Source organism: Oncorhynchus keta, unplaced genomic scaffold (genome assembly GCF_023373465.1).
Source record: "Oncorhynchus keta strain PuntledgeMale-10-30-2019 unplaced genomic scaffold, Oket_V2 Un_contig_6513_pilon_pilon, whole genome shotgun sequence".
NCBI lineage: Eukaryota > Metazoa > Chordata > Actinopteri > Salmoniformes > Salmonidae > Oncorhynchus > Oncorhynchus keta.
The window spans coordinates 66,665-93,802 of NW_026288907.1; the positions used below are offsets into that span (position 1 = coordinate 66,665).

The 27,138-nt window shown below is 40.3% G+C and overlaps 1 long non-coding RNA gene and 1 pseudogene across 4 annotated transcripts; one reads left to right on the forward strand and one right to left on the reverse strand.

The window, feature by feature from the left end:
• The first annotated feature begins 277 nt into the window (after positions 1–277).
• LOC118383835 (zinc finger protein 420-like) lies at positions 278–25,822 on the forward strand (annotated as a pseudogene).
• Positions 15,275–18,112, reverse strand: LOC127925939 (uncharacterized). Of its 4 annotated transcripts, XR_008122949.1 has the most exons (4): positions 17,745–18,109; positions 16,502–16,696; positions 16,283–16,346; positions 15,276–15,908 (listed from the first exon to the last, which is right to left on the reverse strand). It is a non-coding gene; the product is annotated as an uncharacterized LOC127925939 (long non-coding RNA). The 4 variants fall into 4 exon arrangements; XR_008122951.1 differs by lacking the exon at positions 16,283–16,346 and having other exon boundaries at positions 15,275–15,933; positions 16,502–16,657; positions 17,745–18,112; XR_008122950.1 differs by lacking the exon at positions 16,283–16,346 and having other exon boundaries at positions 15,279–15,933; positions 17,784–18,108.
• Positions 25,823–27,138: the final 1,316 nt, after the last annotated feature.

Below are 27,138 nucleotides of genomic sequence, written 5' to 3' on the forward strand. Positions count from 1 at the left end.
ATAATTCTAGAGGTGTGGACTCGAGTCACATAACTTGGTCCCATCATTCTGTAATGATGGGCTGTCGTTTCTCTTTGCTTATTTGAGCTGTTCTTGCCATAACATGGACTTGGTCTTTTACCACATAGGGCTATCTTCTGTATTACTCTGACTTGTGTGATAAGTTTGTCTCTCCTCATTTGATAATACAAACATAACCACCACACGTTACCCACTCCAGTCAGCAGATGGCGATATGAGTTTTTCAGGTGATGCCTCTTACGTGACGTATAATCTAGTGGACGGGACCGGAGGCTTCTTCAACAGAGACAAAAGGCTTCTGATTTAACCAACGTGGTGGTTTACTAGCGAACATTAAACCGAAACATTGAAGCTCTTTAGACCAATCTTGTGTATATTACTCTTAGTGTTTAGAACACAATTATGTTTACGTATCTACTGGTTCATTTAAACGTAATTTGCTTGTTAAATTAGTAAATGTGTTAAATTGATACTGCACGAGGCTAATCGCCCGAAAGGAGAGGAAGAAGCTTTCAGAATGAAAAATTATGAAGATGAGGCTATCACTTTGAAAGAAGAGAATGGATTGAAAGAAGAGCCCTTTGGAGTGAAAGAGGAAGAGGAGACTATCTCTATAAAGGAGGAGGAAGACGTTTTGGGATTGAAAGAGGAGACTGAAGATCCGATTACCACCAGTGAGTACTGTCTTATAAACAGGGGCACAAACTATGCAGTTGTTGAACCAATGTGGTGTTTTTAATGGGGCATTCTACTGAAGTTCTACACTTAATATGTTGTTGAGTAATGTAGGAATGTTTGAAGGGGCAATCTGCCTTTGGTACATGTATTTTTGGGACTTTTCCATTAGATTGATTGAATTCTCCATGTGGTCTATATTAAAGTGCTCTAAATCTAATATAACAGGCTTTTAAAATTCAATATTTGTGCATACATTTGCATCACAAACAATATTTTACAAAATCATGATGAATGTGGCCATTTTAGGCCCTTAGACATTTTCATGCCTCTTGTAAGACTGATTGCAATAGACGATCATAAGTTTACCATCTGTTTGATGTTCTCATTAACACAGGAGAGAGACATGACTATGGTGGATCCTCTGGGGAGCCTCAACAACATCCTGATGCTGACGAGGAAGAGAAGAGTCTCTCCAGATCAGAACACCAGATGGTACAGCTTGGTCTGGTCTAGCATACAGCTTGGTCTGGTCTAGCATACAGCTTGCTCTATCTGGGTCTGGGCTGTGTTTCTGTAAAGCACTTTGTCAACAGTGACATCAGCATCCATAATGATATATGTCTGTGTCTCCTCTTTATGGTTACCAGGACAACGCTAGCCCTTCCTCCCTCCCGGAGTCCCCGTGTCGTGCCTCTCCTGGTAGCACCTTACTGCTGGGTATGAAGAGGTTGTCTGTGCTGCTGGTGGACTGCAGGAAAACAATGGGGCTGAGTGGAACTGTGAGAAGAGGAGAAGAGAAGGAAGGATCAGATTTGACACATCAAAGTAAGTGCTGTAATTTAGTTTGAACAAATACAATAGATCTGCCCACTGGTATCTGTTACCAGGACAACCAGCAGAGTTCTGTTAGTTGACAGGAAGATAGACTGGTATCTGTTACCAGGACAACCAGCAGAGTTCTGTTAGTTGACAGGAAGATAGACTGGTGGATACTGTTATGAATATCATAACACTGGAAAAGGATTCTGCCAATGAAAAGAGAGAAACCAATAGACCATATAAAACCTTGATGTAAGTTAGATTTAGAGAGAAACCAATAGACCATATAAAACCTTGATGAAAGTTAGATTTAGAAAGTTTCAAGATAATCTGATTCAAGGTTCATGTTTTACAAAAAACGTTCCTAAAAACATTATAGATGTTACATTGTCTGTCCCAGTCAACCCCCTGTCTTTACTAGACTGTAGAACATACAAACTAAACTCCAGACACTTCAATGTGGTCTGTATTGCTTCATTAATATCTGATCTACAGAACTTGTTAAAAATGTCAAATATATATATTTAAAACAAGTTCAACCGATTGAAGTTATACAAAAGGTACCAGTTGGTGTGTGTGACGTTTCAAGCTTCAGCTTACGGCCTTTATGTTCAGGTTGACTTTCCCACAGAATCAACCATATACAGAGAGATTAACATACATTGGGGCAAAAAAGTATTTAGTCAGCCACCAATTGTGCAAGTTCTCCCACTTAAAAAGATGCGAGAGGCCTGTAATTTTCATCATCGGTACACTTCAGCTACAACAGACAAAATGAGAAAAAAAATCCAGAAAAATCACATTGTAGGATTTTTTATGAATGTATTTGCAAATTATGGTGGAAAATAAGTATTTGGTCAATAACAAAAGTTTATCTCAATCTTTTGTTATATACCCTTTGTTGGCAATGACAGAGGTCAAACGTTTTCTGTAAGTCTTCACAAGGTTTTCATACACTGTTGCTGGTATTTTGGCCCATTCCTCCATGCAGATCTCCTCCTCTAGGGATGTGATGTTTTGGGGCTGTTGCTGGGCAACACGGACTTTCAACTCCCTCCAAAGATTTTCTATGGAGTTGAGATCTGGAGACTGGCTCGGCCACTCCAGGACCTTGAAATGCTTCTTACGAAGCCACTCCTTCGTTGCCCGGGCGGTGTGTTTAGGATCATTGTCATGCTGAAAGACCCAGCCACGGTTCATCTTCAATGCCCTTGCTGATGGAAGGAGGTTTTCACTCAAAATCTCACTATACATTCATTCTTTCCTTTACACGGTTCAGTCGTCCTGGTCCCTTTGCAGAAAAACATCCCCAAAGCATGATGTTTCCACCCCCATGCTTCACAGTAGGTATGGTGTTCTTTGGATGCAACTCAGCATTCTTTGTCCTCCAAACACGACGAGTTGAGTTTTTACCAAAAAAGTTGTATTTTGGTTTCATCTGACCATATGACATTCTCCCAGTCTTCTTCTGGATCATCCAAATGCTCTTTAGCAAACTTCAGATGGACATGCACTGGCTTAAGCCGGGCGACACGTCTGGCACTGCAGGATTTGAGTCCCTGGCGGCGTAGTGTGTTACTGATGGTAGGCTTTCTTAAAGAAGAGGTTAAAGGTCTGTGAGAGCCAGAAATCTTGCTTGTTTGTAGGTGACCAAATACTTATTTTCCACCATAATTTGCAAATAAATTCATAAAAAATCCTACAATGTGATTTTCTGGATTTTTTTTCTCATTTTGTCCGTCATAGTTGAAGTGTACCTATGATGAAAATTACAGGCCTCATCTTTTTATGTAGGAGAACTTGCACAATTGGTGACTGACTAAATACTTTTGTGCCCCACTATATGTATGTATGTGTGTGTGTATATATATATATGTGTGTTGAATATTTGTGAACGTCACAAAAAAATGAACCCTTTCGACAACGGGGAGATGTTACTGATTTGCTTTTGTGTCTGTCTTTGACGTAAAAACAAGTTTTGGACTTATTTTAGGTTTAAGGAAGTGTGTAGTTCACATCCTGTATCATACAGCGATGAAGGTTATATATTTACAACCACCTGCTCGATAGGAATCCAGTGATGTCTGTGTCTTCAGTGTCCTAGAACTGTGTAGTTTTTTGTGTTCTGACTTATAAAACAGGATTACGATTGTTAAAACTGGCCTCAGATTATTGAACATAATGAATAAAATAGGTAAACATATCAGTAATTACCAGTAAACCTTACAACATCATTTGTTTTAAAATCACACCAAGCTTGTTAAAACTGGTAAGAGGTTATTGAGGGATCTGATTTAACCTCCTAGCAAGAGTTGTGGAGGTTTCATTCAGGTCTGTATTTAAATAAACACTCTGTCTTTGGCAGGAGAAAGACCAGACTCAGAGGAACCAGAGACGTCCAAATCGTCAAAACAACACGACTGTTCCCACTGTGGAAAGAGTTTTACAGAGTTAGGCAACATGAAAAGGCATGAAAGGACACACACAGGTGAGAAGCCTCATCAATGCTCTCACTGTGGAAAAACGTTTACTGAGTTATGGAGCATGAAAACACATGAGAGAACACACACAGGGGAGAAGTTGTACTACTGCTCCCAGTGTGGAAAGAGTTTTACCCGGTCAGGGCACATGAAAGAACATAAGAGAACACACACAGGGGAGAAGCCTTACCTCTGTTCCCAGTGTGGAAAGAGTTTTACCCACTTATGTAACCTGAAAACACATGAGAGATTACACACAGGGGAAAAGCCTTACCACTGCTCCCAGTGTGGAAAGAATTTTACCCGGTCAGGGCACATGAAAGAACATAAGAGAATGCACACATTGGAGAAGCCTTACCTCTGTTCCCAATGTGGAAAGAGTTTTACCCACTTATGTAACCTGAAAACACATGAGAGGTTACACACCGGGGAGAAGGATTATGAATGCTCTCCGTGTGGATTGAGTTTTACCACTTTAGAGTACCTGAAATCACATGAGCGAACACACACAAGAGAGAAGCCTTTCCACTGCTCACAGTGCAGAGAGATTTTCACCCAGTTAGGGAGCCTGAAAAGGCATGAAAGGACACACACAGTTGAGAAGCCTCATCATTGCTCTCACTGTGGGAAGACTTTTACCCAGTTAGGGAGCCTGAAAAGACATGAGAGAATACACACAGGGGAAAAGCCTCATCATTGCACTCACTGTGGGAAGACTTTTACCCAGTTAGGGGGCTGAAAATGCATGAGAGAATACACACAGGGGAGAAGCCTTACTGCTGCCCCCAGTGTGGAAAGAGTTTTACCCGGTCAGAGCACATGAAAGAACATAAGAGAACACACACAGGAGAGAAGCCTTATTGCTGCTTCCAGTGTGGAAAGAGTTTTACCTACTTATGTAACCTGAAAACACACGAGAGAATACACACAGGGGAGAAGCCTTACCATTGCCCCCAGTGTGGAAAGGGTTTTAACCAGTTAGGGGTCCTGAAACGACATGAGAGAAAACACACAGGAGATAAGGATGTAGGATGTTGAACTGTAGAACATTGGATGGATATAGGACAGATGCTGGCTGAACAGTAGGATATAGGACAGATATAGCCTCTGAACAGTAGGATATAGGACAGATGCTGGCTGAACAGTAGGATATAGGACAGATATAGCCTCTGAACAGTAGGATATAGGACAGATATAGCCTCTGAACAGTAGGATATAGGACAGATATAGCCTCTGAAAGGTGTATTTTCCATACTGCATGTATTATAGTGGATTTGTTTGCTGAAATCACTAAGTCTAAATGTCCATGTAAATGGGCTAAGTCTAAATGTCCATGTAAATGGGCTAGGTCTAAATGTCCATGTAAATGGGCTAGGTCTAAATGTCCATGTAAATGGGCTAGGTCTAAATGTCCATGTAAATGGGCTAGGTCTAAATGTCCATGTAAATGGGCTAGGTCTAAATGTCCATGTAAATGGGCTAAGTCTAAATGTCCATGTAAATGGGCTAAGTCTTAATGTCTGTGTAAATGGGCTAGGTCTAAATGTCCATGTAAATGGGCTAAGTCTTAATGTCGGTGTAAATGGGCTAAGTCTAAATGTCGGTGTAAATGGGCTAAGTCTAAATGTCCATGTAAATGGGCTAGGTCTAAATGTCCATGTAAATGGGCTAGGTCTAAATGTCCATGTAAATGGGCTAGGTCTAAATGTCCATGTAAATGGGCTAGGTCTAAATGTCCATGTAAATGGGCTAGGTCTAAATGTCCATGTAAATGGGCTAGGTCTAAATGTCCATGTAAATGGGCTAGGTCTTAATGTCCATGTAAATGGACTAAGTCTTAATGTCGGTGTAAATGGGCTAAGTCCTAATGTCCATGTAAATGGGCTAAGTCCTAATGTCGGTGTAAATGGGCTAAGTCTACTGTATTTTGTATATCGTACTTTGCTCTCATTTTGAGAGAAATAAAATCCAATTCGATTCCCAACTCAGTAACTCAGATCAGCTTTAATATTGAACATAGATTGTAACTCAGACCTTGGGGGAAGTTCTGCTTTAATATTGAACATAGATTGTAACTCAGACCTTGGGGGAAGTTCTGCTTTAATATTGAACATAGATTGTAACTCAGACCTTGGGGGAAGTTCTGCTTTAATATTGAACATAGATTGTAACTCAGACCTTGGGGGAAGTTCTGCTTTAATATTGAACATAGATTGTAACTCAGGCCTTGGGGGAAGTTCTGCTTTAATATTGAACATAGATTGTTGATTCCATCAATGTAATTGTCTGCATCATTTTTCAATTTTGTAAATTAACAAAAATATAAACACAAAATGCATTAATTTCTAAGATTTGACTGATTTACAGAAAAAAGTCCATTTAAATAAATTCTTTAGGCCCTAATCTATGGTTTTCACATGACTGGGAATAGTGCTATGCATCTGTTGGTCAATGATACCAACAGAAAAAGGTAGGGGTATGGATCAGAAAACCAGTCAGTATTTGATGTGGCCACCATTTGCCTAGAGTTGATCAGGCTTTTGATTGTGGCCTGTGGAATGTTGTCCCACTCCTCTTCAATGGCTGTGGAATGTTGTCCCACTCCTCTTCAACGGCTGTGGAATGTTGTCCCACTCCTCTTCAATGGCTGTGGAATGTTGTTCCACTCCTCTTCAACGGCTGTGGAATGTTGTCCCACTCCTCTTCAACGGCTGTGGAATGTTGTCCCACTCCTCTTCAATGGCTGTGGAATGTTGTCCCACTCCTCTTCAATGGCTGTGGAATGTTGTCCCACTCCTCTTCAATGGCTGTGGAATGTTGTCCCACTCCTCTTCAATGGCTGTGGAATGTTGTCCCACTCCTCTTCAATGGCTGTGGAATGTTGTCCCACTCCTCTTCAATGGCTGTGGAATGTTGTCCCACTCCTCTTCAATGGCTGTGGAATGTTGTCCCACTCCTCCTCTTCAATGGCTGTGGAATGTTGTCCCACTCCTCCTCTTCAATGGCTGTGGAATGTTGTCCCACTCCTCCTCTTCAATGGCTGTGGAATGTTGTCCCACTCCTCTTCAATGGCTGTGGAATGTTGTCCCACTCCTCTTCAATGGCTGTGGGAATGTTGTCCCACTCCTCTTCAATGGCTGTGCAAAGTTGCTGCATATTAGCGGGAACTGGAACACACTGTCGTACAAGGCAATCCAGAGCATCCCAAACATGCTCAATGGTTGATATGTCTGGTGAGTATGCAGGCTGTGGAAGAACTGAGACATTTTTCAGCTTCCAGGAATTGTGTCCAGATTGTTCTGACATGGGGCCGTGCATTATCATGCTGAAACATGAGGTGATGGCGGTGGATGAATGGCACGACAACGGGCCTCAGGATCTCGTCACGGTATCTCTGTGTGTTCAAATTGCCAACGATTGAATCAAATTGTGTTCGTTGTCCGTAGCTTATGCCTGCCTATACCTTAGCCCTACCACCACCATGGGACACTCTGTTCACAACATTGACATCAGTAAACCGCTCGTTCACACAACACCATACATGTGAGGCCAGTTGGGCGTACTGCCAAATTCTCTAAAACAACGTAGCTTATGGTAGAGAAATTAACATTAAATTCTCTGGCAACAGCTCTGGTGGACATTCATGTAGTCGGCATGCCAATTGCACGCTCCCTCAACTTGAGACATCTGTATCATTGTGTGACAAATCTGCACATTTTAGAGTGGCCTTTTATTGCCCCCAGCACAAGGTGCAACTGTGTAATGATCATGTGATAAAATAATGTATATGTTGAAAGATAATGATAAAATAATTCCACTCTGAAACCTTATATACTGTATGAAATTGATTAGAATCATAAAATTATAATCTTACGATGTGTGTAGTTTTAGTCAGAATTAGGTTAAACAATGTATCTGTATAGTGGAAAAACACAGACTGTCTGAGCAAGGTGTAGCGTAGGATTTGAACTTGTATGTGGGTGCCTAGGAAAATACCGTAGAACAATTAAAACTGTGTTTGAACCGACCTGGCTAGGCCTCGGAGGAACCTATGAGAGCACAGGGAGCACTGCTCAAGGTTTCCCTCATCTCGGGGGAATGGAACTGTCGGCTGGATACCTACTGTTTGTGTGGAAGTATGTGCGTAGGATACCTACTGTTTGTGTGGAAGTATGTGCGTAGGATACCTACTGTTTGTCCGCAGTTATAAAATGGATGTCTTTGTATAATGGACTTTAGAACGTTCTCTGAATAAACTGTACTATAAACTGTACTATACACTGTACTATACACTGTACTATACACTGTACTATACACTGTACTATAAACTGTACTATACACTGTACTATACACTGTACTATAAACTGTACTATAAACTGTACTATACACTGTACTATACACTGTACTATAAACTGTACTATACACTGTACTATACACTGTACTATACACTGTACTATACACTGTACTATACACTGTACTATAAACTGTACTATACACTGTACTATAAACTGTACTATAAACTGTACTATGTTTTTGCATAAACTGAGTCTTTGACTAATTATTATTAAAACCCATGGTCGTACAGATCCCAGGTCAGAGCTATTGATTGTCATTTGACTAATTATTATTAAAACCCATGGTCATACAGATCCCAGGTCAGAGCTATTGATTGTCATTTGACTAATTATTATTAAAACCCATGGTCGTACAGATCCCAGGTCAGAGCTATTGATTGTCATTTGACTAATTATTATTAAAACCCATGGTTGTACAGATCCCGGGTCAGAGCTATTGATTGTCATTTGTTATCATTGGGATTGGAAATGGTCATGACATCATGCTATTTAATCGTCTTTTTGACATCCCACATCTGTCAGGTGGATGGATTATCTTGGCAAAGGAGAAATGCTCACTAACAGGGATGGAAACAAATGTGTGCGCAAAATTTGAGCAAAATAACACATATTTTTTTTGTGCCTATGAAACCTTTCTGGGATCTTTTTTTATTTCATCTCGTGAAACATGGGACCAACACTTTACATGTTGGATTTATATGGTTGTTTTAGTGTAGATACAGAAAGTATTCAGACCCCTAGACATTTCCACAGTTTGTTACATTACAGCCTAATTCTAAATGGTTGTTTTAGTGTAGATACAGAAAGTATTCAGACCCCTAGACATTTCCACAGTTTGTTACATTACAGCCTAATTCTAAATGGTTGTTTTAGTGTAGATACAGAAAGTATTCAGACCCCTAGACATTTCCACAGTTTGTTACATTACAGCCTAATTCTAAATGGTTGTTTTAGTGTAGATACAGAAAGTATTCAGACCCCTAGACATTTCCACAGTTTGTTACATTACAGCCTAATTCTAAATGGTTGTTTTAGTGTAGATACAGAAAGTATTCAGACCCCTAGACATTTCCACAGTTTGTTACATTACAGCCTAATTCTAAATGGTTGTTTTAGTGTAGATACAGAAAGCATTCAGACCCCTAGACATTTACATTACAGCCTAACTAAAGTTTTTTAGATTACATTACAGCCTAATTCTAAATGGTTGTTTTAGTGTAGATACAGAAAGTATTCAGACCCCTAGACATTTCCACAGTTTGTTACATTACAGCCTAATTCTAAATGGTTGTTTTAGTGTAGATACAGAAAGCATTCAGACCCCTAGACATTTCCACAGTTTGTTACATTACAGCCTAATTCTAAATGGTTGTTTTAGTGTAGATACAGAAAGTATTCAGACCCCTAGACATTTCCACAGTTTTTGTTACTAAATGGTTGTTTTAGTGTAGATTACAGTTACATTACAGCCTAATTCTAAATGGTTGTTTTAGTGTAGATACAGAAAGTATTCAGACCCCTAGACATTTCCACAGTTTGTTACATTACAGCCTAATTCTAAATGGTTGTTTTAGTGTAGATACAGAAAGTATTCAGACCCCTAGACATTTCCACAGTTTGTTACATTACAGCCTAATTCTAAATGGTTGTTTTAGTGTAGATACAGAAAGTATTCAGACCCCTAGACATTTCCACAGTTTGTTACATTACAGCCTAATTCTAAATGGTTGTTTTAGTGTAGATACAGAAAGTATTCAGACCCCTAGACATTTCCACAGTTTGTTACATTACAGCCTAATTCTAAATGGTTGTTTTAGTGTAGATACAGAAAGTATTCAGACCCCTAGACATTTCCACAGTTTGTTACATTACAGCCTAATTCTAAATGGTTGTTTTAGTGTAGATACAGAAAGTATTCAGACCCCTAGACATTTCCACAGTTTGTTACATTACAGCCTAATTCTAAATGGTTGTTTTAGTGTAGATACAGAAAGCATTCAGACCCCTAGACATTTCCACAGTTTGTTACATTACAGCCTAATTCTAAATGGTTGTTTTAGTGTAGATACAGAAAGTATTCAGACCCCTAGACATTTCCACAGTTTGTTACATTACAGCCTAATTCTAAATGGTTGTTTTAGTGTAGATACAGAAAGTATTCAGACCCCTAGACATTTCCACAGTTTGTTACATTACAGCCTAATTCTAAATGGTTGTTTTAGTGTAGATACAGAAAGTATTCAGACCCCTAGACATTTCCACAGTTTGTTACATTACAGCCTAATTCTAAATGGTTGTTTTAGTGTAGATACAGAAAGCATTCAGACCCCTAGACATTTCCACAGTTTGTTACATTACAGCCTAATTCTAAATGGTTGTTTTAGTGTAGATACAGAAAGTATTCAGACCCCTAGACATTTCCACAGTTTGTTACATTACAGCCTAATTCTAAATGGTTGTTTTAGTGTAGATACAGAAAGTATTCAGACCCCTAGACATTTCCACAGTTTGTTACATTACAGCCTAATTCTAAATGGTTGTTTTAGTGTAGATACAGAAAGCATTCAGACCCCTAGACATTTCCACAGTTTGTTACATTACAGCCTAATTCTAAATGGTTGTTTTAGTGTAGATACAGAAAGTATTCAGACCCCTAGACATTTCCACAGTTTGTTACATTACAGCCTAATTCTAAATGGTTGTTTTAGTGTAGATACAGAAAGTATTCAGACCCCTAGACATTTCCACAGTTTGTTACATTACAGCCTAATTCTAAATGGTTGTTTTAGTGTAGATACAGAAAGTATTCAGACCCCTAGACATTTCCACAGTTTGTTACATTACAGCCTAATTCTAAATGGTTGTTTTAGTGTAGATACAGAAAGTATTCAGACCCCTAGACATTTCCACAGTTTGTTACATTACAGCCTAATTCTAAATGGTTGTTTTAGTGTAGATACAGAAAGCATTCAGACCCCTAGACATTTCCACAGTTTGTTACATTACAGCCTAATTCTAAATGGTTGTTTTAGTGTAGATACAGAAAGTATTCAGACCCCTAGACATTTCCACAGTTTGTTACATTACAGCCTAATTCTAAATGGTTGTTTTAGTGTAGATACAGAAAGCATTCAGACCCCTAGACATTTCCACAGTTTGTTACATTACAGCCTAATTCTAAATGGTTGTTTTAGTGTAGATACAGAAAGTATTCAGACCCCTAGACATTTCCACAGTTTGTTACATTACAGCCTAATTCTAAATGGTTGTTTTAGTGTAGATACAGAAAGCATTCAGACCCCTAGACATTTCCACAGTTTGTTACATTACAGCCTAATTCTAAATGGTTGTTTTAGTGTAGATACAGAAAGTATTCAGACCCCTAGACATTTCCACAGTTTGTTACATTACAGCCTAATTCTAAATGGTTGTTTTAGTGTAGATACAGAAAGTATTCAGACCCCTAGACATTTCCACAGTTTGTTACATTACAGCCTAATTCTAAATGGTTGTTTTAGTGTAGATACAGAAAGTATTCAGACCCCTAGACATTTCCACAGTTTGTTACATTACAGCCTAATTCTAAATGGTTGTTTTAGTGTAGATACAGAAAGTATTCAGACCCCTAGACATTTCCACAGTTTGTTACATTACAGCCTAATTCTAAATGGTTGTTTTAGTGTAGATACAGAAAGTATTCAGACCCCTAGACATTTCCACAGTTTGTTACATTACAGCCTAATTCTAAATGGTTGTTTTAGTGTAGATACAGAAAGTATTCAGACCCCTAGACATTTCCACAGTTTGTTACATTACAGCCTAATTCTAAATGGTTGTTTTAGTGTAGATACAGAAAGCATTCAGACCCCTAGACATTTCCACAGTTTGTTACATTACAGCCTAATTCTAAATGGTTGTTTTAGTGTAGATACAGAAAGCATTCAGACCCCTAGACATTTCCACAGTTTGTTACATTACAGCCTAATTCTAAATGGTTGTTTTAGTGTAGATACAGAAAGTATTCAGACCCCTAGACATTTCCACAGTTTGTTACATTACAGCCTAATTCTAAATGGTTGTTTTAGTGTAGATACAGAAAGCATTCAGACCCCTAGACATTTCCACAGTTTGTTACATTACAGCCTAATTCTAAATGGTTGTTTTAGTGTAGATACAGAAAGCATTCAGACCCCTAGACATTTCCACAGTTTGTTACATTACAGCCTAATTCTAAATGGTTGTTTTAGTGTAGATACAGAAAGCATTCAGACCCCTAGACATTTCCACAGTTTGTTACATTACAGCCTAATTCTAAATGGTTGTTTTAGTGTAGATACAGAAAGCATTCAGACCCCTAGACATTTCCACAGTTTGTTACATTACAGCCTAATTCTAAATGGTTGTTTTAGTGTAGATACAGAAAGCATTCAGACCCCTAGACATTTCCACAGTTTGTTACATTACAGCCTAATTCTAAATGGTTGTTTTAGTGTAGATACAGAAAGCATTCAGACCCCTAGACATTTCCACAGTTTGTTACATTACAGCCTAATTCTAAATGGTTGTTTTAGTGTAGATACAGAAAGCATTCAGACCCCTAGACATTTCCACAGTTTGTTACATTACAGCCTAATTCTAAATGGTTGTTTTAGTGTAGATACAGAAAGTATTCAGACCCCTAGACATTTCCACAGTTTGTTACCTTACAGCCTAATTCTAAATGGTTGTTTTAGTGTAGATACAGAAAGCATTCAGACCCCTAGACATTTCCACAGTTTGTTACATTACAGCCTAATTCTAAATGGTTGTTTTAGTGTAGATACAGAAAGTATTCAGACCCCTAGACATTTCCACAGTTTGTTACCTTACAGCCTAATTCTAAATGGTTGTTTTAGTGTAGATACAGAAAGTATTCAGACCCCTAGACATTTCCACAGTTTGTTACATTACAGCCCAATTCTAAATGGTTGTTTTAGTGTAGATACAGAAAGTATTCAGACCCCTAGACATTTCCACAGTTTGTTACATTACAGCCTAATTCTAAATGGTTGTTTTAGTGTAGATACAGAAAGTATTCAGACCCCTAGACATTTCCACAGTTTGTTACATTACAGCCTAATTCTAAATGGTTGTTTTAGTGTAGATACAGAAAGTATTCAGACCCCTAGACATTTCCACAGTTTGTTACATTACAGCCTAATTCTAAATGGTTGTTTTAGTGTAGATACAGAAAGCATTCAGACCCTAGACATTTCCACAGTTTGTTACATTACAGCCTAATTCTAAATGGTTGTTTTAGTTTTCAGACCCCTAGACATTTCCACAGTTTGTTACATTACAGCCTAATTCTAAATGGTTGTTTTAGTGTAGATACAGAAAGCATTCAGACCCCTAGACATTTCCACAGTTTGTTACATTACAGCCTAATTCTAAATGGTTGTTTTAGTGTAGATACAGAAAGTATTCAGACCCTAGACATTTCCACAGTTTGTTACATTACAGCCTAATTCTAAATGGTTGTTTTAGTGTAGATACAGAAAGTATTCAGACCCCTAGACATTTCCACAGTTTGTTACATTACAGCCTAATTCTAAATGGTTGTTTTAGTGTAGATACAGAAAGCATTCAGACCCCTAGACATTTCCACAGTTTGTTACATTACAGCCCAATTCTAAATGGTTGTTTTAGTGTAGATACAGAAAGTATTCAGACCCCTAGACATTTCCACAGTTTGTTACATTACAGCCTAATTCTAAATGGTTGTTTTAGTGTAGATACAGAAAGCATTCAGACCCCTAGACATTTCCACAGTTTGTTACATTACAGCCTAATTCTAAATGGTTGTTTTAGTGTAGATACAGAAAGTATTCAGACCCCTAGACATTTCCACAGTTTGTTACATTACAGCCTAATTCTAAATGGTTGTTTTAGTGTAGATACAGAAAGTATTCAGACCCCTAGACATTTCCACAGTTTGTTACATTACAGACTAATTCTAAATGGTTGTTTTAGTGTAGATACAGAAAGTATTCAGACCCTAGACATTTCCACAGTTTGTTACATTACAGCCTAATTCTAAATGGTTGTTTTAGTGTAGATACAGAAAGTATTCAGACCCCTAGACATTTCCACAGTTTGTTACATTACAGCCTAATTCTAAATGGTTGTTTTAGTGTAGATACAGAAAGTATTCAGACCCCTAGACATTTCCACAGTTTGTTACATTACAGCCTAATTCTAAATGGTTGTTTTAGTGTAGATACAGAAAGTATTCAGACCCCTAGACATTTCCACAGTTTGTTACATTACAGCCTAATTCTAAATGGTTGTTTTAGTGTAGATACAGAAAGTATTCAGACCCCTAGACATTTCCACAGTTTGTTACATTACAGCCTAATTCTAAATGGTTGTTTTAGTGTAGATACAGAAAGTATTCAGACCCCTAGACATTTCCACAGTTTGTTACATTACAGCCTAATTCTAAATGGTTGTTTTAGTGTAGATACAGAAAGCATTCAGACCCCTAGACATTTCCACAGTTTGTTACATTACAGCCTAATTCTAAATGGTTGTTTTAGTGTAGATACAGAAAGCATTCAGACCCCTAGACATTTCCACAGTTTGTTACATTACAGCCTAATTCTAAAAATTGAAAAATGTTTTATCTGATCAATCTACACACAATACCCAATAATGACAAAGCACTCATTCAAGGGTTTTTCTTATTTAAAAAAAATATTTTCTATATTGTAGAATAATAGTGAAGACATCACAACTATGAAATAACACGTATGTATGAAACTCAAAAAGTGTCCAACAAATCAAAATGTATTTTAGATTCTTAAAAGTAGCCACCCACAGCTTTGCACACTCTTGGCGTTCTCTCAACCATCTTCACCTGGAATGCTTTTCCAACAGTCTTGAAGGAGTTCCCACATATGCTGAGCACTTGTTGGCTGCTTTTGCTTCACTCTGCGGTCCGCCTCATCTCAAACCATCTCAATTGGGCTGAGGCCAGGGGATTGTGGAGGCCAGGTCATCAGATGCAGAACTCCACCACTCTCATTCTTGGTAAAATAGCCCTTACGTGACACTTGGCATTCAGGCCAAAGAGTTCAATCTTGGTTTCACCGGACCAGAGAATCTTGTTTCTCATGGTCTGAGAGTCTTTAGGTGCCTTTTGGCAAACTCCAAGCTGGCTGTCATATGCCTTTTTACTGAGGAGTGGCTTCCATCTGGCCACTCTACCATAAAGGCCTGATTGGTACCTCCTGTATATAGTCTCCACATTAACTCTGTACTGGTACCCCCTGTATATAGCCTCCACATTGACTCTGTACTGGTACCCCCTGTATATAGCCTCCACATTGACTCTGTACTGGTACCTCCTGTATATAGCCTCCACATTGACTCTGTACTGGTACCCCCTGTATATAGCCTCCACATTGACTCTGTACTGGTACCTCCTGTATATAGCCTCCACATTGACTCTGTACTGGTACCTCCTGTATATAGCCTCCACATTGACTCTGTACTGGTACCTCCTGTATATAGCCTCCACATTGACTCTGTACTGGTACCTCCTGTATATAGTCTCCACATTGACTCTGTACTGGTACCTCCTGTATATAGCCTCCACATTGACTCTGTACTGGTACCTCCTGTATATAGCCTCCACATTGACTCTGTACTGGTACCCCCTGTATGTAGCCTCCACATTGACTCTGTACTGGTACCTCCTGTATATAGCCTCCACATTGACTCTGTACTGGTACCCCTGCATATAGCCTCCACATTGACTCTGTACTGGTACCTCCTGTATATAGCCTCCACATTGACTCTGTACCGGTACCCCTTGTATATAGCCTCCACATTGACTCTGTACTGGTACCCCTGTATATAGCCTCCACATTGACTCTGTACCGGTACCTCCACATTGACTCTGTACTGGAACCTCCTGTATATAGCCTCCACATTGACTCTGTACTGGTACCTCCTGTATATAGCCTCCACACTGACTCTGTACTGGTACCTCCTGTATATAGCCTCCACATTGACTCTGTACCGGTACCCCCTGTATATAGCCTCCACATTGACTCTGTACTGGTACCCCTGTATATAGCCTCCACATTGACTCTGTACTGGTACCCCCTGTATATAGCCTCCACATTGACTCTGTACTGGTACCCCCTGTATATAGCCTCCACATTGACTCTGTACTGGTACCCCCTGTATATAGCCTCCACATTGACTCTGTACTGGTACCTCCTGTATATAGCCTCCACATTGACTCTGTACTGGTACCTCCTGTATATAGCCTCCACATTGACTCTGTACTGGTACCTCCTCTATATAGCCTCCACATTGACTCTGTACTGGTACCTCCTGTATATAGCCTCCACATTGATTCTGTACTGGTACCCCCTGCATATAGCCTCCACATTGACTCTGTACCGGTACCTCCTGTATATAGCCTCCACATTGATTCTGTACTGGTACCCCCTGTATATAGCCTCCACATTGACACTGTACTGGTACCTCCTATATATAGCCTTCACATTGACTCTGTACTGGTACCCCCTGTATATAGCCTCCACATTGACTCTGTACTGGTACCCCCTGTATATAGTCTCCACATTAACTCTGTACTGGCACCTCCTGTATATAGCCTCCACATTGACACTGTACTGATACCCCTGTATATAGCCTCCACATTGACTCTGTACTGGTACCCCCTGTATATAGCCTCCACATTGACCCTGTACTGGTACCCCCTGTATATAGCCTCCACATTGACTCTGTACCGGTACCCCCTGTATATAGTCTCCACATTGACTCTGTACCGGTACCCCCTGTATATAGCCTCCACATTGACTCTGTACTGGTACCCCTGCATATAGCCTCCACATTGACTCTGTACTGGTACCCCCTGTATATAGCCTCCACATTGACTCTGTACTGGTACCCCTGTATATAGCCTCCACATTGACTCTGTACTGGTACCCCCTGTATATAGCCTCCACATTGACTCTGTACTGGTACCCCCTGTATATAGCCTCCACATTGACTCTGTACTGGTACCCCCTGCATATAGCCTCCACATTGACTCTGTACCGGTACCCCCTGTATATAGCCTCCACATTGACTCTGTACTGGTACCCCCTGTATATAGCCTCCACATTGACTCTGTACCGGTACCCCCTGTATATAGCCTCCACATTGACTCTGTACTGGTACCCCCTGTATATAGCCTCCACATTGACTCTGTACTGGTACCCCCTGTATATAGCCTCCACATTGACTCTGTACTGGTACCCCTGTATATAGCCTCCACATTGACTCTGTACTGGTACCCCTGTATATAGCCTCCACATTGACTCTGTACTGGTACCCCCTGTATATAGCCTCCACATTGACTCTGTACTGGTACCCCCTGTATATAGCCTCCACATTGACTCTGTACTGGTACCCCCTGTATATAGCCTCCACATTGACTCTGTACTGGTACCCCCTGTATATAGCCTCCACATTGACTCTGTACTGGTACCCCCTGTATATAGCCTCTACATTGACTCTGTACTCATTTGCCTCGTTATTTTTATTTTATTTTGTTGCTTTTTTTTTCTTTAGTTTATTTAGGAAACATTTTCTTAACACTTATTTTTCTTATCTACGTTGTTGGTTAAGGGCTTGTCAGTAAGCATTTCACGTTAAGATCTACACCTGTTGTATTCAGCGTATGTGACAAATAACATTTGATTTGAACTAAATATGGAGTATGTCAGTTTCAATGTTAATGTCTTTAATTAAATGATATTTTTCAAATTCAGGTTGTCTGTTTATCTGCGTCATTCCTTGATCATTCCTTTTTCCCTCAGAACAGACTCAATTCGTTGGGGCATGGACTCTACAAGGTGTCAAAAAGCACCCATGTTGACTCCAATGCTTCCCACAATTGTGTCAAGTTGGCTGGATGTCCTTTGGGTGCAGTGGAGGCTCCTCAGAGGAGGAAGGGGAGAACCATCGTCCTCAGTTATTTTCAGAAAAATAAAAATGGTTGAATATTTACAAGTTGTTATTTTTAGATAAAACTATACTAAATATAATCACAATACCAAATAATTGATTAAAACATACTATTTTGCATCCTCCTCTGGGTACATTGACTTCAATACAAAACCTAGGAGGATTATGGTTCTCAAGGCTTCCATAGACTTATACTGTTATTATGACAACTTCCGGAGGACGTCCTCCAACCTATCAGAGCTCTTGCAGCATGATGTGACATGTTGTCCACCCAATGAAAGGATCAGAGAAGGAATCTAGTACTGAAAGCATAAGCTACAGCTTGCTAGTACTGCAGTGCATAACACGTGGTGAGTAATTGACTCAAAGAGAGAGAAAAACAATAGTTGAACAGTTTTGAACAAAACGAAGGAGAAGCGAGAGAGAGATTTCGTCAATTATTTTCCACTTTCATTTTCTCTTACTTAGCTAGCAAATGCAGCTATCTAGTTTAGCCTACTGAAACACCCTGCTCAAACAGAGGGATGTTATGTTAGCTAGCTGGCTATGACTATCCAACACAACACTGAAACTCTTCCAAGTCAAGGCAAGCTTTTGGTTTTACTAATGTATTGCCACCGGGACCCGCCAAGGTAAGTGCTAAACTGCTTACTGACTGTTCACTGTAACGGTACTGCATGATTGTAGCAGGTTTACTAACGAGTTAGTTCTATTAGCTCTGTTGACTATGATGTTATTTTAGCTAATATGGTGCCAATAATGTAAGCTGTGTGTTTCAGTCAAGATATGGTTTGGCTTGGAAAGGTTTTTTCTCCTGGTCACATACAGCTGATGTGTTGTGCATTGAAGTCCAGAAGCGAAGGGAAAAGGTGAGAGGAGGAGAGAAGGAATACAACGTGGCTGTTATGAAAGCGAACTGTGTTTATGCATGATCAGGGGTGAATTCGTTCTGCCGATTCTGTGAACAAACGTTTCTTAAACTAAACAAAACCTGAATTTGTCCAGTGATATCTCTATTTCAGCTAGATGCAGGCGAGAGTGTGCAAGGCAGTATTGAATGTGTCACTGTCTGTCTATGTGTCACTGTCTGTCACCTCAAATGTTTCTCTCGACCAGTGTGCACCTACATTCTAAACTTTCATTCATAGGCCAGGTTGTAGCAACCTCATGATGGTTATAGGGGAAATGTTAGTATCATGTAGCAGCCTAAACCTATCACTGTTACATTGAACAGGGTGACTGTATTATGAATGACAGTCATCCAATATGCTGTAATAGAAATAAGGCCATCCTCATGAAAACAAATTGTCCAGCCTCATCTTCAACGGCAGTGACCGCCACTGGATTTAACTAGTGACATCAATAAGGGATCATAGCTTTCACCTGGTCAGTCTACGTCATGGAAGGAGCAGGTGTTCTTAATGTTTTGTAGACTCAGTGTAAAGCACTACAGATAATCAAGTGCTATTTGCATGTGATGCATTTGCTCTATTGTGTCCAGCAGGACAAGTAGTTCTGACATCATAATACACCCTTCTGATAATCAAGTGATATTTGGAATGTCTGAGTAGTTCTATATGATGTCATAATACACCCCTCTAAAAATCAAGGGCTATTTGCATGTGATGCATTTGTTCTGTTGTTTACAGGATGATTTGTATCGTATAGCGCGTGGCTTTAAGGGAAAAGTATGGTCACATCTAATAAAAACGAATGTGAAAAATGAACAGAGTATTAACACAAATGTGTATTAACACGCTACCTATTCGTAGAAGTATTTATTAATCATCTACATATTCATATTAAGCTTCTACGTCTGTGTACAGAAACGTATTATTTGTAAGACGTAAGAGAAAATATATCAGCTTATTGTTAAATAATTATGACGTTCTTTCCAATACAGAAAGTGTTGTAACTATTGTTTCCAAACTGCGTTACCCACTCCAGCCAGCAGATGGCGATGAGCGTCTTTCAGTTGACTCTTCTTGTGTGACGTATAATGGACTGGACGGGACGCTTCTTCAGGAACAACAACACGGCTACTCTTTCAACCACCTCGCTTGCTTGCCAACAGAAAACTGTCTAACTATCTAACTTAAAACCGAAATATTGACGCTTTAGACCACGGTTATGTACATTAGCTAATCTGTGTTTTAAACACAATTATTATCTTGACGTATCTACTGGTTAACTTGAACCTAATGTGCTTGTTCAATTTGCAAACTTGTTAAAGATTGATACTGAGCCGAGCACTAGGCTATTCGCTAATGCTAACTAGCTAGCTAACATCCCTGACCATGAGCTCATTAAACTACTCATCCCCTGCTAAAGAAGAAGAAGATATCTACTGGACGGAGAAAGAAGCTCTGGCGCTGAACATTGTCGTGAAAGAAGAAGAAGAGGATATTACAGTGAAAGGAGAGAAAGAACCTTTCAGAATGAAAAAGGATGAAGAGGAGGCTGTTATAGGGAAAGAAGAGGAAGAACATTTTGGAGTGGAAGAGAGGATAGAGGCTGTCACAGTGGAAAAGGAAGAGGAAGACGCTTTCAGAATGAAAAAGGAGGAAGAGGAGACTATCACATTGAAAGAAGAAGAGGAGGATGTTACCGTGAAAAAATATAAAGAATCTTTAGTAGTGAAAGAGGGGATAGAGGCAGCCAGAGTGGAAGAGGAGGATGTTATAGGGGGGAAAGAGGAAGAACCTTTTAGAGAGGAAGAGGATGCTATCTCAATAAAGGTGAAGGAGGAAGACGTTTTGGGAGTGAAAGAGGAGGACATAGAGGATCCGATTAACACCAGTGAGTACTGTCTTCAACAGGGACACACTATGCAGTTGTTGAACTATAATATATTTTAAAAATCATGATGAAAGTGGTCATTTTAGGCCCTGTTTAGACATATTCATGCCTCTTGTAAGACTCTATGATTGCAATAGAAGATCATAAGTTTACAATCTGTTTGATGTTCTCATTCACACAGGAGAGAGACATGACTATCGTGGATCCTCTGGGGAGCCTCAACAACATCCTGATGCTGACGAGGCAGAGAAGAGTCTCTCCAGATCAGAACACCAGATGGTACAGCTTGGTCTGGTCTAGCATACAGCTTGGTCTGGTCTAGCATACAGCTTGGTCTGGTCTAGCATACAGCTTGCTCTATCTGGGTCTGGGCTGGGTTTCTGTAAAGCACTTTATGACAACAGTGACATCAACATCCATAATGATGTGCGTCTGTGTACCCTCTTTATGGTTACCAGGACAACGCTAGCCCTTCCTCCCTCCTGGAGTCCCTGTGTCGTGCCTCTCCCGGTAGCACCTTACTGCTGGGTATGAAGAGGTTGTCTGTGCTGCTGGTGGACTGCAGGAAAACAACGGGGCTGAGTGGAACTGTGAGAGGAGGAGAAGAGAAGAAAGGATCAGATTTGACTCATCAAAGTAAGTGCTGTAGTTTAGTTTGAACAAATAAAATAGATCTGCCCACTGGTATCTGTTACCAGGACAACCAGCAGAGTTCTGTTAATTCTGGGATCGAACCCGGGTCTGTAGTGACACCTCAATCACTGTGATGTAGTGCTGTTTGGCTGACGTTGAGGGACCGGTTGTTTGTCCTCTCAGGGGTTCCCCACGGCATCTGAGTCATTATGCTCGAAGTGGGACAAAATGTATTTTATCTCATCCGGGTGGCGTGTTGGTGTTTTTTGTATTTTTTTTGTATTCCGTGACACATTATGCCTTGTGACTCACTAAATAAGTCTTCAACATTTCTATGACTACAGACTGACTACTACCACATGGACAGACTGACCACTACCACATGGACAGACTGACTACTACCACATGGACAGACTGACTACTACCACGTGGACAGACTGACTACTACCACGTGGACAGACTGACTACTACCACGTGGACAGACTGACTACTACCACGTGGACAGACTGACTACTACCACGTGGACAGACTGACTACTACCACGTGGACAGACTGACTACTACCACGTGGACAGACTGACTACTACCACGTGGACAGACTGACTACTACCACGTGGACAGACTGACTACTACCACGTGGACAGACTGACTACTACCACGTGGACAGACTGACTACTACCACATGGACAGACTGACTACTACCACATGGACAGACTGACTACTACCACATGGACAGACTGACTACTACCACATGGACAGACTGACTACTACCACATGGACAGACTGACTACTACCACATGGACAGACTGACTACTACCACATGGACAGACTGACTACTACCACATGGACAGACTGACTACTACCACATGGACAGACTGACTACTACCACATGGACAGACTGACTACTACCACATGGACAGACTAACTACTAACACATGGACAGACTGTAGCCGTGTAGCCGTTAGCGATGCTTATGTCTTCGGGTAGCCGTTAGTGATGCTTATGTCTTTGGGTAGCCGTTAGCGATACTTATGTCTTCGGGTAGCCGTTAGCGATGCTTATGTCTTCGGGTAGCCGTTAGCGATGCTTATGTCTTCGTGTAGCCGTTAGCGATGCTTATGTCTTCGGGTAGCCGTTAGCGATGCTTATGTCTTCGGGTAGCCGTTAGCGATGCTTATGTCTTCGGGTCGCCGTTAGCGATGCTTATGTCTTCTGGTAGCTGTTAGCGATGCTTATGTCTTCGTGTAGCTGTTAGCGATGCTTATGTCTTCATGTAGCCGTTAGCGATGCTTATGTCTTCGTGTAGCCGTTAGCGATGCTTATGTCTTCGTGTAGCTGTTAGCGATGCTTATGTCTTCGTGTAGCCGTTAGCGATGCTTATGTCTTCGTGTAGCCGTTAGCGATGCTTATGTCTTCGTGTAGCTGTTAGCGATGCTTATGTCTTCGTGTAGCCGTTAGCGATGCTTATGTCTTCATGTAGCCGTTAGCGATGCTTATGTCTTCGTGTAGCCGTTAGCGATGCTTATGTCTTCAGGTAGACGGAAAGACAATTAAAAAGTATCCTCTGCCTACCTGGCAGAATCGTGATTATTTGCATCAATGCATTGGCCATTTTGTTTTGAAAACTCCCCGTCACAACTGCGCTACAGAAACACTGCTGGACAAACAAGGCTGTCTGGCTGGTGCCACCTGAATTAAAGGGTAACTACACATTCAGGTTTTCCCAGATTTCCCCTGATGTGGTTTAAGCATTGTTATGGAATTAGAACATTCAATTATGTTTTTCTATTGAAAAGTGTGATTTTGAGAGAGAGAACCCAGGGAAAAAATGGGGGAAAATCAGTCCTCCTCACGTTTTTGTTTTGTTGTCATGGTATCTCTTTTCTTTGCTGTTACGGTAAATAAATCTAAATCAATGTAAGAACACAGGGGCATGTTCATTTAAAAGATTACCAGTCATTATTAGCCTGGTTCTATTATGGGACACAGGCCAGGTCATTATAAATTATCACATTTAATTGAGGGAAACTGTATTTACTATCACTGTTGTGGTTGTCTCACCTAGCTACCTTAAGATGGATGCACTAACAAGTTGCTCTGAATAGTGACCATACTATTCCCTTAAAGCCACACAGTGTAAAATACATGGGTCATGTGAACAATGGAGGACATGCATCACATGCTAAGAGACAATGGAGCACATGCATCACATGCTAAGAGACAATGGAGCACATGCATCACATGCTAAGAGACAATGGAGCACATGCATCACATGCTAAGAGACAATGGAGCACATGCATCACATGCTAAGAGACAATGGAGCACATGCATCACATGCTAAGAGACAATGGAGCACATGCATCACATGCTAAGAGACAATGGAGCACATGCATCACATGCTAAGAGACAATGGAGCACATGCATCACATGCTAAGAGACAATGGAGCACATGCATCACATGCTAAGAGACAATGGAGCACATGCATCACATGCTAAGAGACAATGGAGCACATGCATCACATGCTAAGAGACAATGGAGCACATGCATCACATGCTAAGAGACAATGGAGCACATGCATCACATGCTAAGAGACAATGGAGCACATGCATCACATGCTAAGAGCATTTGCCTGTAAGTCTCTCTGGATAAGAGGGTCTGACTAAATGACTAAAATGTATGCTGAGATTCCATGCAGGTCTCCCTGTTTTAACCACTCTGTTTATCTTTAGCAGAAGAGAGACCCGACTCAGAGGAACCAGAGACGTCTGAACCAGTGAGACGACACCACTGTTCCCAGTGTGGAAAGAGTTATACCCGTTTATGGAGCCTGAAAAACCACAAGAGAACACATGCAGGGAAGAAGCCTTATCACTGCTCTCAGTGTGGGAAGAGTTTTACACGGTTAGGGAGCCTTGAAATACATAAGAGAATACACACAGGAGACAAGCCTTACCACTGCTTCCAGTGTGGAAAGAGATTTATCCAGTCAACACATCTGAACGAGCATAAGAGAATACACACAGGGGAAAAACCATTCCAATGCTCTCAGTGTGGAAAGACATTTTCCCGTTCAGGGGACCTGAAATCTCACGAAAGAATACACACAGGGGAAAAGCCTTACCACTGTTCCCATTGTAAAAGTAGTTTTAGCTGGTCAGGGCAACTGAACGAGCATGAGAGAACACACACCGGGGTGAAGCCTTACCACTGCTCCCAGTGTGGAAAAAGTTTTACAAGGTTGGGGTCCCTTAAATCACATAAGATATATATACACACACACAAGAGACAAGCCCTATAACTACTCCCAGTGTGAAAATAAGTATTTATCATTAGGGGACATAAAAAAGCAAACACTGTAGAGAGACCTTTCCAATGCTCTCAGTGTGGAATGGGATCTGAATGCGCATAAGAGAATACACACGAGAGAAGCCATTCCAATGCTTGCAGTGTGGGAAGAGTTATACCCGGCAAGGGTATTTAGAAACTTATGAGACACACATGAAGTCAAAATGTAGGTTTCCGCCTAAATAGACATACAAAAGTAACTGCCATTTCATGTGTAATTACATTATTCTGACATGCTAAAACTTGGTATATTTTGGAAAGAAGACATCTGGGAGATTGAGGAATGATCAGAAGAAGACATCTGGGAGATTATGTTGAAGTTATCAGAAGATAGGAGTTACATAGTTCAGAATACACAAGATCAAGCACACACAAAATATTTTTTTTTATTTTGTTATTTTGGCCCCTGCTCAAAAGATCAATGGAGGCCATTACTTCACCAGTTCTCCTATTACTATTATGTGATTAGCCCAGTTGGTGTTGTAATGTTAACTCCCACTGGAAGAATTATGATGTTATTTTTCTATCATTGTAAATTGTGTATAGAGATTGAGCTGACATGTATTATTTCATGTATATTGTTTATTGGATTTATATTGTTTCCCTCTGTACACAGACCACTTGTATACTCTGGTTCATCATTAAAACTCCTACTGTTAGACTGAGCTTCTGTGCCTGTTATCACTCTTTGACCGGGTGCTCAAAACCTCCAAAAGCACATGGCTACTTCAAAACCTCTATAAGCACATGGCTACTTCAAAACCTCTATAAGCACATGGCTACTTCAAAACCTCTATAAGCACATGGCTACTTCAAAACCTCTATAAGCACATGGCTACTTCAAAACCTCTATAAGCACATGGCTACTTCAAAACCTCTATAAGCACATGGCTACTTCAAAACCTCCAAAAGCACATGGCTACTTCAAAACCTCTATAAGCACATGGCTACTTCAAAACCTCCAAAAGCACATGGCTACTTCAAAACCTCTATAAGCACATGGCTACTTCATAACCTCTATAAGCACATGGCTACTTCAAAACCTCTATAAGCACATGGCTACTTCAAAACCTCTATAAGCACATGGCTACTTCAAAACCTCTATAAGCACATGGCTACTTCAAAACCTCTATAAGCACATGGCTACTTCAAAACCTCTATAAGCACATGGCTACTTCAAAACCTCCAAAAGCACATGGCTACTTCAAAACCTCTATAAGCACATGGCTACTTCAAAACCTCTATAAGCACATGGCTACTTCAAAACCTCTATAAGCACATGGCTACTTCAAAACCTCTATAAGCACATGGCTACTTCAAAACCTCTATAAGCACATGGCTACTTCAAAACCTCTATAAGCACATGGCTACTTCAAAACCTCTATAAGCACATGGCTACTTCAAAACCTCTATAAACACATGGCTATAAACACATAAGCTACTTCATAACCTCTATAAGCACATGGCTACTTCAAAACCTCTATAAGCACATGGCTACTTCAAAACCTCTATAAGCACATGGCTACTTCAAAACCTCTATAAGCACATGGCTACTTCAAAACCTCTATAAGCACATGGCTACTTCAAAACCTCTATAAGCACATGGCTACTTCAAAACCTCTTAAGGATCAGCCCCTTTTTTTCTTCTTCAATTTTCGCCTAAAGCCTAAAATGACCTTTACCCTCTCTATCTAACTGCCTGCCTTCTTGGTACCATTTGAAAGGAAACACTTTTAAGTTTGTGGACATGTGAAATGAATGTAGGAGAATAAAACACATTAGATCTGGTAGAAGATATGAATGCAGGAGAATATAACACATTAGATCTGGTAGAAGATATGAATGCAGGAGAATATAACACATTAGATCTGGTAGAAGATATGAATGTAGGAGAATAAAACACATTAGATCTGGTAGAAGATATGAATGTAGGAGAATAAAACACATTAGATCTGGTAGAAGATATGAATGTAGGAGAATAA